Source organism: Salmo salar, chromosome ssa27 (genome assembly GCF_905237065.1).
Source record: "Salmo salar chromosome ssa27, Ssal_v3.1, whole genome shotgun sequence".
NCBI lineage: Eukaryota > Metazoa > Chordata > Actinopteri > Salmoniformes > Salmonidae > Salmo > Salmo salar.
The window spans coordinates 33,082,307-33,092,500 of NC_059468.1; the positions used below are offsets into that span (position 1 = coordinate 33,082,307).

General features: G+C 45.5%; 1 protein-coding gene across 2 annotated transcripts in view; it reads left to right on the forward strand.

The window, feature by feature from the left end:
* The window catches only part of LOC100380787 (block of proliferation 1), an 86,977-nt gene that overhangs the window by 882 nt on the left and 75,901 nt on the right, over positions 1 to 10,194 (forward strand).

Consider the following 10,194-nt stretch of genomic DNA (forward strand, 5'->3'; position numbering starts at 1 on the left):
TGACCACCTGACCTCGCCAGGAAAAACTTTAGGCTACTTAAAGGCAGTTTGAGTGCAAACGTTTTGACCTAAAGGTCTTGACTTTATCAGACCTTGCACTCAGTAAACTGTGATAGCATTCAACAGTGTGCAGGAATCTATTTTATTTTGTGACTTTACTTTTTGTACCTTGGCTGCTCCGGACTCAACAAGGTGACATATTTGTGTGCTTGCAAAATACATTTACACTGAACAAAAATATAAACGCAACAAGTGTTGGTCCCGTGTTTCCTGAGCTGAAATAAAAGATCCCAGAAGTTTGACATAACATTTAAGAGAAGCTTTTTATGGGTGTGCTCAAATTTGTTTACATCTCTCTTAGTGAGCATTTCTCCTTTGCCAAGATAATCCATCCACCTGACCGGTGTGGCATATCAAGAAGCTCATTAAACAGAGTGATCATTACACGCTGCACATTGTGCCGGGGACAATAAAATGTGCAGTTTTGTCACACAACAGAATGCTGCAGATGTCTCAAGTTGAGGGAGCGTGCATTTGGCATGCTGACTGCAGGAATGTCCACCAGAGCTGTTGCCTGTGAATTTAATGTTAATTTCTCTACCATAAGCCACCTCCAATGTCATTTTAGAGAATTTGTCAGTATATCCAACTGGCCTCACAACCACAGACCATGTGTAACCACGCCAGCCCAGGACCTCCACATCAGTCTTCTTCACCTGTGGGATCGTCTGAGACCAGCCACCCGGACAGCTGATGAAACTGTGGGTTTGCACAACCAAATAATTTCTGCACAGACTGTCAGAAACCGTCTCAGGGAAGCTCATCTGCGTGCTTGTCGTCCTCACCAGGGTTGTAACCGACTTCAGTGGGCAAATGCTCACCGTCGATGGCCGCTGGCACGCTGGAGAAGTGTGCTCTTTATGGATTAATCCTGGTTTTATCTGTACCGGGCAGATGGCAGACAGTGTGTATGGTGGGTGAGCGAGCGGTTTGCTGATGTCGACGTTGTGAACAGAGTGCGCCATGGTGGGGTTATGGTATGGCATAAACTACGGACAACAAACACAGTTGCATTTTTATCGATGGCAATTTGAATGCACAGAAATACCGTAATGAGATCCCGAGGCCCATTGTTGTGCCATTTATCCGCCACCATCACCTCATGTTTCAGCATGATAATGCACAGCCCCACAGCCTCAGACAACAATCAACAGCTTGGTCAACTCTATGTGAAGGAGATGTCGCGCTGCGTGTAGCAAATGGTGGTCACACCAGATACTGACTGATTTTCTTATATTTCACCCTACTTTTTTATTTATTTAAGGTATCTGTGACCAACCAATGCATATCTGCTGTATTCCCAGTCATGAAATCCATAGATTAGGGGCTAAGGAATTTATTTAAATCGTCTCATTTGCTTACATGAACTAACCTGGTAAAATCTTTGAAATTGTATGTTGCGTTTTTATATTTTTGTTCAGTTTATACATTCTTTATTACAGCAGTAAACAGCTATTCATTTATTGCAGTGTTGGTGGATGGGTGAAGTGAGTTGTGTGATTACTAGCTGGGTAATATCAGACTGCTGGTTTGCAAATTAGTTTTCTGGCCGACGTGGTGGATTTCAGAGTGTTTTGATTTCTCCAATGTAAGGAAGAAGCATTACTATAACACGCTAATGTATGCTATTTCCTTAAATCAGCTTTTCGTAAAGTATGGGTTGCGGACATGTCAGAGTAAAATTGTAATATTGTTTTCTTGGAACTCCGTCGGGGTCTTAACTCACTGTTGAGAGTTAGAATAGTAGAATACACAAGGTGCAATCTAGTAATGTGGTTGTTTATCAGCAGTTTTTCCTCTGTCAGTCATTGATAGTCACTCAATTAGCCATGTCAGCCAAACATTTTAGATTGGTAAGTTAGGCTTGCCAGCTATCTAAACTTGCCAGTTGTCTAAACTATCTAATACTGACCGGGCATGGGCCCTGACTTCCAGGGGGCCCCCCATTTGATTTTGTTAGTCACTCTCACTCAGATATCATATTAACATGGCATAAGTCATGGCAAAAGTTGTAGAATTGCAGGAAATTCGCTTTAAAACCGCAAAGATTTCTCTACAACCCAAGGCAAAATGTGTAATGTACTTTAAAACAACATGTTCTCTCTGCCATCTAGAGAGAAGCCACTGTACTGTTTTGCCTGTGAGGTGGGAGGGACCCTCAACTAAATCTCGCTTAGGGCCCCAAAAGGGGTCAGGTTTTCATAAGCTTGGGTTCCAGGAAAGCACAGAATTTCTCATTTGATTCCAAGGCTGAAAAAGTTTAAATTAATGGGAGGGAACAGCTCTCCGTTACTTGAGTTATCAAGGAATGGTAGCCATTTCGTTAGACCCGCGAGTGACATTTTTTACCCAGGCATACATATCTTTGTCTGCTAAATCCATGTGGATATGAAATGCAAGAAATACATTCAGGAAATTTTGACCCACAGTCAAAACCACCCATGGGTTACTACAGAAACAGAATATCCAGTGACCATGTACCCTCAAGGGAGGGGACGTGTGTCATTTAATAATGAGCTGACAGACGATCAGCTGCAGAAGTAGAGCTCTACTGACATCCCTGAGAATTTTTATTTGCCAGGTATAACAATATGAACAATCTAAATGACCTTATATTTAATAGATCTTTTTAAAGTGTTATAAATAACACATTATGCTAGGTGGATGGGGGCAATCTCTCTTAAAGCTAAAACATTTACCATCTTGAGTTCCACTCTTCAAGGTAAATTTGGGTGACGCCAATGTTTTATTTTCAGTTAAAAATGTCAGCAGGAACACTCAGGACAATTGGGGGAGTGCTTTCGATCATATTTCAGAGACTTCTGAGTATAGTGACACTGAAGTTGCACCCTTGCAGGCTCGCTCTGAATGGGGGCGAGAAGAGCGGAGGGCTGGGGTCAAAGGCCATGGTAGCAATAAAGGCTTGCAGCTGAGAAGCATGGTGATGAAACACCATATCTCGACAGAAATGGCACAGTGTGGAGGACAAAGGTGTGCAGCAGCAGAGAAATGTCTAAATCAACCAGATATTACAAAGCAGTTGAAGAATCGTTTAATTTGTTTCTGACCTTAGAGATGATTGACACGATTGTGCTTCAAACAAACGGAAGCTAAATAAAGAATACATGAACGGAATAAGAGCCATCCCTGAAAAAATGTACATTTTATTTAACTAGGCAAGTCAGTTAAGAACAAATTGTTATTTACAATGACAGCCTACTGGTCTTTTGATTATAGCAGGATTGTGTATAAATGAGACTCAAACTTCCCTCTGGTCAGAAGCTGACGGCAGACCAGTGTTTACTGCAACTATGTCCTGGAAAGATTCCAACACATTATGAAATACATGAGGTTTGACGACAGAGCAACGAGGCATGAACGAATTGCAGCAGACAAGCTTACCCCTTTCATGGATATCTAGAGCATGTTTGTAGCCCAGCTACCAAAAATATTTTATTCCTGGCACAGATCTGTGTGGATAAGCAGCTCTTTTTATTTTCGGAGGTTGATATAGTTTCCGACAAAGCATCCCATTGAAGCCTGACAAATATGTGATAAAGATCTGGTGGAACTGCGACCGAGACCAGCTACCCCAGGCCTGAGCTACCCTCAAAGTAGAGGCATACCTCGGCAAACCACATGGAAAGAGACACAGTTGCTCTAAGTAAGTTCTCAAGGGCTTGTGGCCCCTTGGCACAAAAGTGAAATATCACCACAGAGAATTATATATCTGTACCATTAGCTGAAAAGCTTCTTAAAGATGGACTAACATACATCGGCACGGTTAGATCCAGCACACCACACATTCTAGAGGCGATGAAGGCTAACCATGGCAGACAGATCTACAGGTCATTGTTGGGCTTCCGTGCGCTGCTTACCTTGGTGTCCCACGTTCCATCACCAGGCATGGCCGTACAGGCGCTGTCCACCAGGCACCATGACACCAAGGTTGAGGACGAGCATCTGAAACCAGTGATCCTACAACACTACGATGCCACCAAGAGTGCTGTTGCCAATCTCAATAAGCTCGCCGCGATGTAAACATTGAGAAAAAGATCACTAGATGCCCAGTGCTCCTCCTTCAAGCTGATAGATGTTGCTGCTGATTTTGCCTTCATCATCTGGATGGGAAACTTCCCCGGCTGGAAGTCCCCTCAGCAATGTTCCAACATCTAGTGGAAAGCCTTCCCAGAAGAGTGGAGGTTGTTATAGCAGCAAGGAGAGCAACCAACTCCTCCATATTCATTTTGGAATGAGATGTTTTAAAAATATATATTTTATTTAACCTTTTTAAGTCAGTTTTTAAGAACAAATTCTTATTTTCAATGACGGCCTAGAAACAATGGATTAACTGCCTTGTTCAGGGGCAGAACGACAGATTTTTACCTTGTCAGCTCGGGGATTCGCTCTAGCAACCTTTTGGTTACTGGCCCAACGCTCTAACCACTAGGCTACCTGCGTTTGACAAGCAGGTGTCCACATACTTTTGGTCATGTAGTGTGTATGTGTATAGCTCTCTCCATCTCTCTATATATAATCTTCAGAATATATACATTCCTGTAATTTTTTTTTAATCAACTTTATTTTACTAAAATGTGACTTTTAATTTTGTTATTTGAAGTATAATCCATTTTCTTGTCTTATTAAAGAACATTTGCTCTTGCAATAAAATCAAATAATTTTTTCCCAAGCTTTTCATGATCATCAACTCACATTTATCTACAACTCTAGATTAGTCTAGATAATAATATCCATCATCCAGTTATACACTGGATGAAATATCTATCAGTTTGTGTGGATTTAATAGATATTACTCTTTGCTACCCCGTAGTGGAAGTTGTATTTATTACATTCTTTGGAATCAGGAACAGGCAAGTGTCTCTATCGGTCTCTATTCTCTTGCCAGTCTACAGTAAAGTCTACATTTACATTTTTACATTTTACATTTTAGTCATTTAGCAGACGCTCTTATCCAGAGCGACTTACAGTAGTGAATGCATACATTTCATACAATTTCATACATTTTTTTTCTGTGCTGGCCCCCCGTGGGAATCGAACCCACAACCCTGGCGTTGCAAACACCATGCTCTACCAACTGAGCTATAGGGAAGGCTAGTACCATCTACCCTCCTCCTGACTCCATCTTCAAATGCACAGAGTCCTCTGTCACAAGTGGTTTGCAAATTGAGATGTAGCCGCTCCAACTATGGGAGGGTAAATGGGTAGGGTAAATGGATAGGGTAAATGGGTAGGGTAAATGGGTAGGGTAAATGGATAGGGTAAATGGATAGGGGAAATGGGTAGGGTAAATGGATAGGGTAAATGGATAGGGTAAATGGATAGGGGAAATGGGTAGGGGAAATGGATAGGGTAAATGGATAGGGTAAATGGGTAGGGGAAATGGATAGGGGAAATGGATAGGGTAAATGGGTAGGGTAAATGGGTAGGGGAAATGGATAGGGGAAATGGATAGGGTAAATGGGTAGGGTAAATGGGTAGGGTAAATGGGTAGGGTAAATGGGTAGGGTAAATGGGTAGGGGAAATGGGTAGGGTAAATGGATAGGGGAAATGGATAGGGGAAATGGATAGGGGAAATGGATAGGGGAAATGGGTAGGGTAAATGGATAGGGGAAATGGGTAGGGTAAATGGATAGGGGAAATGGATAGGGGAAATGGGTAGGGTAAATGGATAGGGGAAATGGATAGGGGAAATGGATAGGGGAAATGGGTAGGGTAAATGGGTAGGGTAAATGGGTAGGGGAAATGGGTAGGGTAAATGGATAGGGTAAATGGGTAGGGTAAATGGGTAGGGTAAATGGATAGGGGAAATGGGTAGGGTAAATGGGTAGGGTAAATGGGTAGGGTAAATGGATAGGGTAAATGGGTAGGGGAAATGGATAGGGGAAATGGATAGGGGAAATGGATAGGGGAAATGGATAGGGGAAATGGGTAGGGGAAATGGGTAGGGGAAATGGATAGGGTAAATGGATAGGGGAAATGGATAGGGGAAATGGATAGGGGAAATGGGTAGGGGAAATGGGTAGGGTAAATGGATAGGGGAAATGGATAGGGGAAATGGGTAGGGTAAATGGATAGGGTAAATGGATAGGGGGCCGGTGTCTGGGACTTCCTGGGATAGTTGCTATATTTATCAGCCAATGTTAAGCTCATTGTTCTGTCTGGTGGTGTGTTCATAAATCTCCAACAGTCATGCAAATGGCTGGGAATGACTTAATTGTATTACATCAGCTTATCCTCCCAACACCTTCATTGTCTCTTAACTTTTTGACCAGTCTCAATTCTACAATTGTGTTTATTGTCCCTACGATGAAATCAGGGAGGGGACTGGATCCCTCTCCGTTCATTCTTTAGTCTCATGAGCAGTCTGACAGCACTGGCCGGATTTTCACAACTTGGGTGAATGATGCGTCTTTCTATAGAGATGAAAATTACACTGATTGGCCAAATAGTGGCGCTATAACAAGAGTTTGTATTTTCAAACTTTGAATGGTCATGTCCCTCACGTCATTTGACCTAAAGTCATGAAATTTGGTAGGAGCGCTTACAGGTCCCTCTCCTCACAAGGAACAAATTTGCCTCTGTGACTCATAAGGTCCGCTATGATGGATTTTCCACCATTTAGAATTTTGTGAAAAACACAACGCTACTCTACTGGCACCGAATGACCGATCTGCACGAAACTTGATGTGGCATTTTGGTTCAAAGTTCTCAGCCTCGTACCTAAAACAACATCGCTGCTGTTGATCAATAAGCATTCACGAAGGTGTGGTCTGGCAAATCAATCAGTCAAAGATATTCCTATTGTAACAATTCTGTTGCAAACGCTGTCAAGACTTAACATATGCAAGAACATTCATATCAACCACATGGTGGCGCTATAATGGGTGGATGTTTATATCTTGATCCTTTTGCCTCAGTGCTGAAATTTTGCAAACGTGCTCAGGGCTATGAGTCTAAATAACTCCGACGCCACTGGCTCGATTTCTGACAACTTGGGTGAATGATACGTCTTGAGCCGTCTTTTACAAAATTACAATGATTCATCAGGGACAACATGTTTACTGTTGCCTTTTTTATTTTATTACTGCCATGCAGATTTTAGCACCATATGCATCACTCAAATCAAACACTGGTCTTGGCTGTTAAGTGTGCAGTCCTTCAAGTTAGTTTGGCAATGACGAGATGCAAACAAAGGACAACGTTTTTAAGCAAAACATAATAGTGTGTTTTGTTATTGCAAAGACACACTGGAACAAATTAGAAACCTTAATCATCATGTGCAGTTGTCTGGTAGCGGGAGGCACATCTGTTCCCCGCTGCAGCTTTCTAATCCATCCAGACTCATTTTCTCCTCCCTGTTCTTGTGAATAAAGAATCTGGGCCTTCAACACACCAGGCAGAAGTAATGTGGCTGCTGGAGGCTTTATGGTCCCTGGGAGAGTCCCCTGGTGCAACGGCTGGCTACGGCCAGCTCACTTCGATCGGGCCAGCCAGCTCTGCCGTTGGCCGGCCAGTCGGTCCTCGCTCTCGGCGTGTGAGTGGGTGGGAGATGGCGATTTTAAAATGGGGTTAGAGTTGGGGAGGAAAGGGGAGACTTTGACTGGGGGGGCTCTCATCTTACAGTAACCAGGAAGGCTTTGCTCCTAATGCACCCACGCAGGAGCTCTGGTCTTCAGACGTGTCTGGGCCACTTCCACCGTGGGTTACACATGTCTCCACCAGCCGTTAAAGTTTTGGAGAGGTGGAGGGATGTGAAGGCAGGGGTCAAATTGAGGGTGGACATGGGGGAATGGTATCCCAGACAACAAGACAAAGTGCATCTCCTTTGTTTACTCGATTTAGTCCCTTAAAACACTTAACTCCCACCCCCGCTAATACAACTCCCACCCCCGCTAATACAACTCCCACCCCCGCTAATACAACTCACACCCCCGCTAACTTTTGACATTTTTCCCTGGGCCCTGTGAGGGTTGTGTAGCAGAGTTCACCCCAGGATGACCCCTCTCTCTGGATGGAGGTGCTGCAGCAGGCCAAGCCAGGGACAGAGAGCCTAGGTAGGCTTATCGTTTGGGTTTTGCTCCCAATTAAGTGGAAGTGTGAACGGGACGTGAAGGCTTTCTGATGGACCCATTCAGGCTTCACCCTGTAACTCAAAGGATGCAGCATGGTATTGGGGAACCTGGGGCCTTCCCGTCCTCACCCTCTCTCTCTCCTGACTGACTCCGTGCAGTGCTTTCCCGTCCTCAGCCTCTCTCTCTCTCTCCTGACTGACTCTGTGCAGTGCTTTCCCGTCCTCACCCTCTCTCTCTCCTGACTGACTCCGTGCAGGGCCTTCCTGTCCTCAGCCTCTCTCTCCTGACTGACTCCGTGCAGGGCCTTCCCGTCCTCAGCCTCTCTCTCCTGACTGACTCCGTGCAGGGCCTTCCCGTCCTCAGCCTCTCTCTCCTGACTGACTCCGTGCAGTGCCTTCCCGTCCTCAGCCTCTCTCTCTCTCTCTCTCTCCTGACTGACTCTGTGCAGTGCTTTCCCGTCCTCAGCCTCTCTCTCTCTCCTGACTGACTCTGTGCAGTGCTTCCCGTCCTCAGCCTCTCTCCAGTGCTTTCCCGTCCTCAGCCTCTCTCTCCTGACTGACTCCGTGCAGGGCCTTCCTGTCCTCAGCCTCTCTCTACTGACTGACTCCGTGCAGTGCCTTCCCGTCCTCAGCCTCTCTCTCCTGACTGACTCCGTGCAGTGCCTTCCCGTCCTCAGCCTCTCTCTCCTGACTGACTCCGTGCAGTGCCTTCCCGTCCTCAGCCTCTCTCTCCTGACTGACTCTGTGCAGTGCTTTCCCGTCCTCAGCCTCTCTCCTGACTGACTCTGTGCAGTGCTTCCCGTCCTCAGCCTCTCTCTCTCTCTCTCTCCTGACTGACTGTGCAGTGCTTTCCCGTCCTCAGCCTCTCTCTCTCCTGACTGACTCCGTGCAGGGCCTTCCCGTCCTCAGCCTCTCTCCAGGGCTTCCCGTCCTCAGCCTCTCTCCAGTGCTTCCCGTCCTCAGCCTCTCTCCCACATTTTATCCTTGTCGGTGGTTGTGGTCACATGGACTCCAGGCCAAGCTCAGCTGGAAGTCCAGTCCACTGCTTGTTTTCAAGCTGTATGATCCATTCTGCGAGCCCTTCTCTTTTGGCTGATCTGTCACACATCATCTGGACAAGTCATCTGTCGTGGTCTCACTCTCTCCCTCCACCCCCGCCCCACAATCTCCTCATCCCTGTAACAGTAAACAGATTAGCTTGGTCATCCTCCAACAGACTTGTAGCGTAGCCAGGAAGCCCCACTCTTCTATCTGGTCTGCTATTTTACAAGCGTTGGCTTCCGTGTTGTGGAGTAAACAAGCTTCCCTCTTGGCTTTCTTAAACAGCCTCCTACGCAAACCCCACTTCACCTTGTTTGTTCAGTTCAAGACGAGGCTACAGCAGAGCGAAACTCAGGTCTGACTGAAATCCCCTGGGTGTAAAAATGCATTTAGTATTAAAACTGGGCCCAGGCAGCTCTGTCTTGATGGGGATTTAACTAGGCATCAGGGAGGAAGTGTTTCACTTAGAGCTGCAGGCCAAAAGATACTGGGACCCACAGGAGGCATAAATCATAGCAGGTTACTCACCTGCCTGTCACTGCCTCTAGGGAAATGAGACTTCAACCTCAAAGAACATCTCTCGCTCTCTCCCTCCCTCTATACCTCTATCTCCTCGTCTCATAGCAGTTCATTCCCCCTTCCTCCCTCCATGCATCCATCCCGCCCTCCCTTACATCCCTCTATCCCCTCATTCCTGTTAAGAGAGCCTTTGACGGCTCTGCGTCTGTGTGACTGATGGCTCACAGTAAAGCACGTCCAGTGGTGGGTCCTTAGATCCTTTCATCCTCGCTGGCCTTCCACTCACACAGGATGTGCCTTTCTGTTGACTGCTCGTGTGTGTGTGTGTGTGTGTGTGTGTGTGTGTGTGAGAGAGAGAATCATGCAAAGGAAGCTGTGTACTGAATGTAATAAATCAATGGGAATCCTAAAACATGGAAACTGTCATTGAGCCATTAAGGGCATCAAATAATCAGTCGTCCCTTCAAGCCTACAGGAAGTT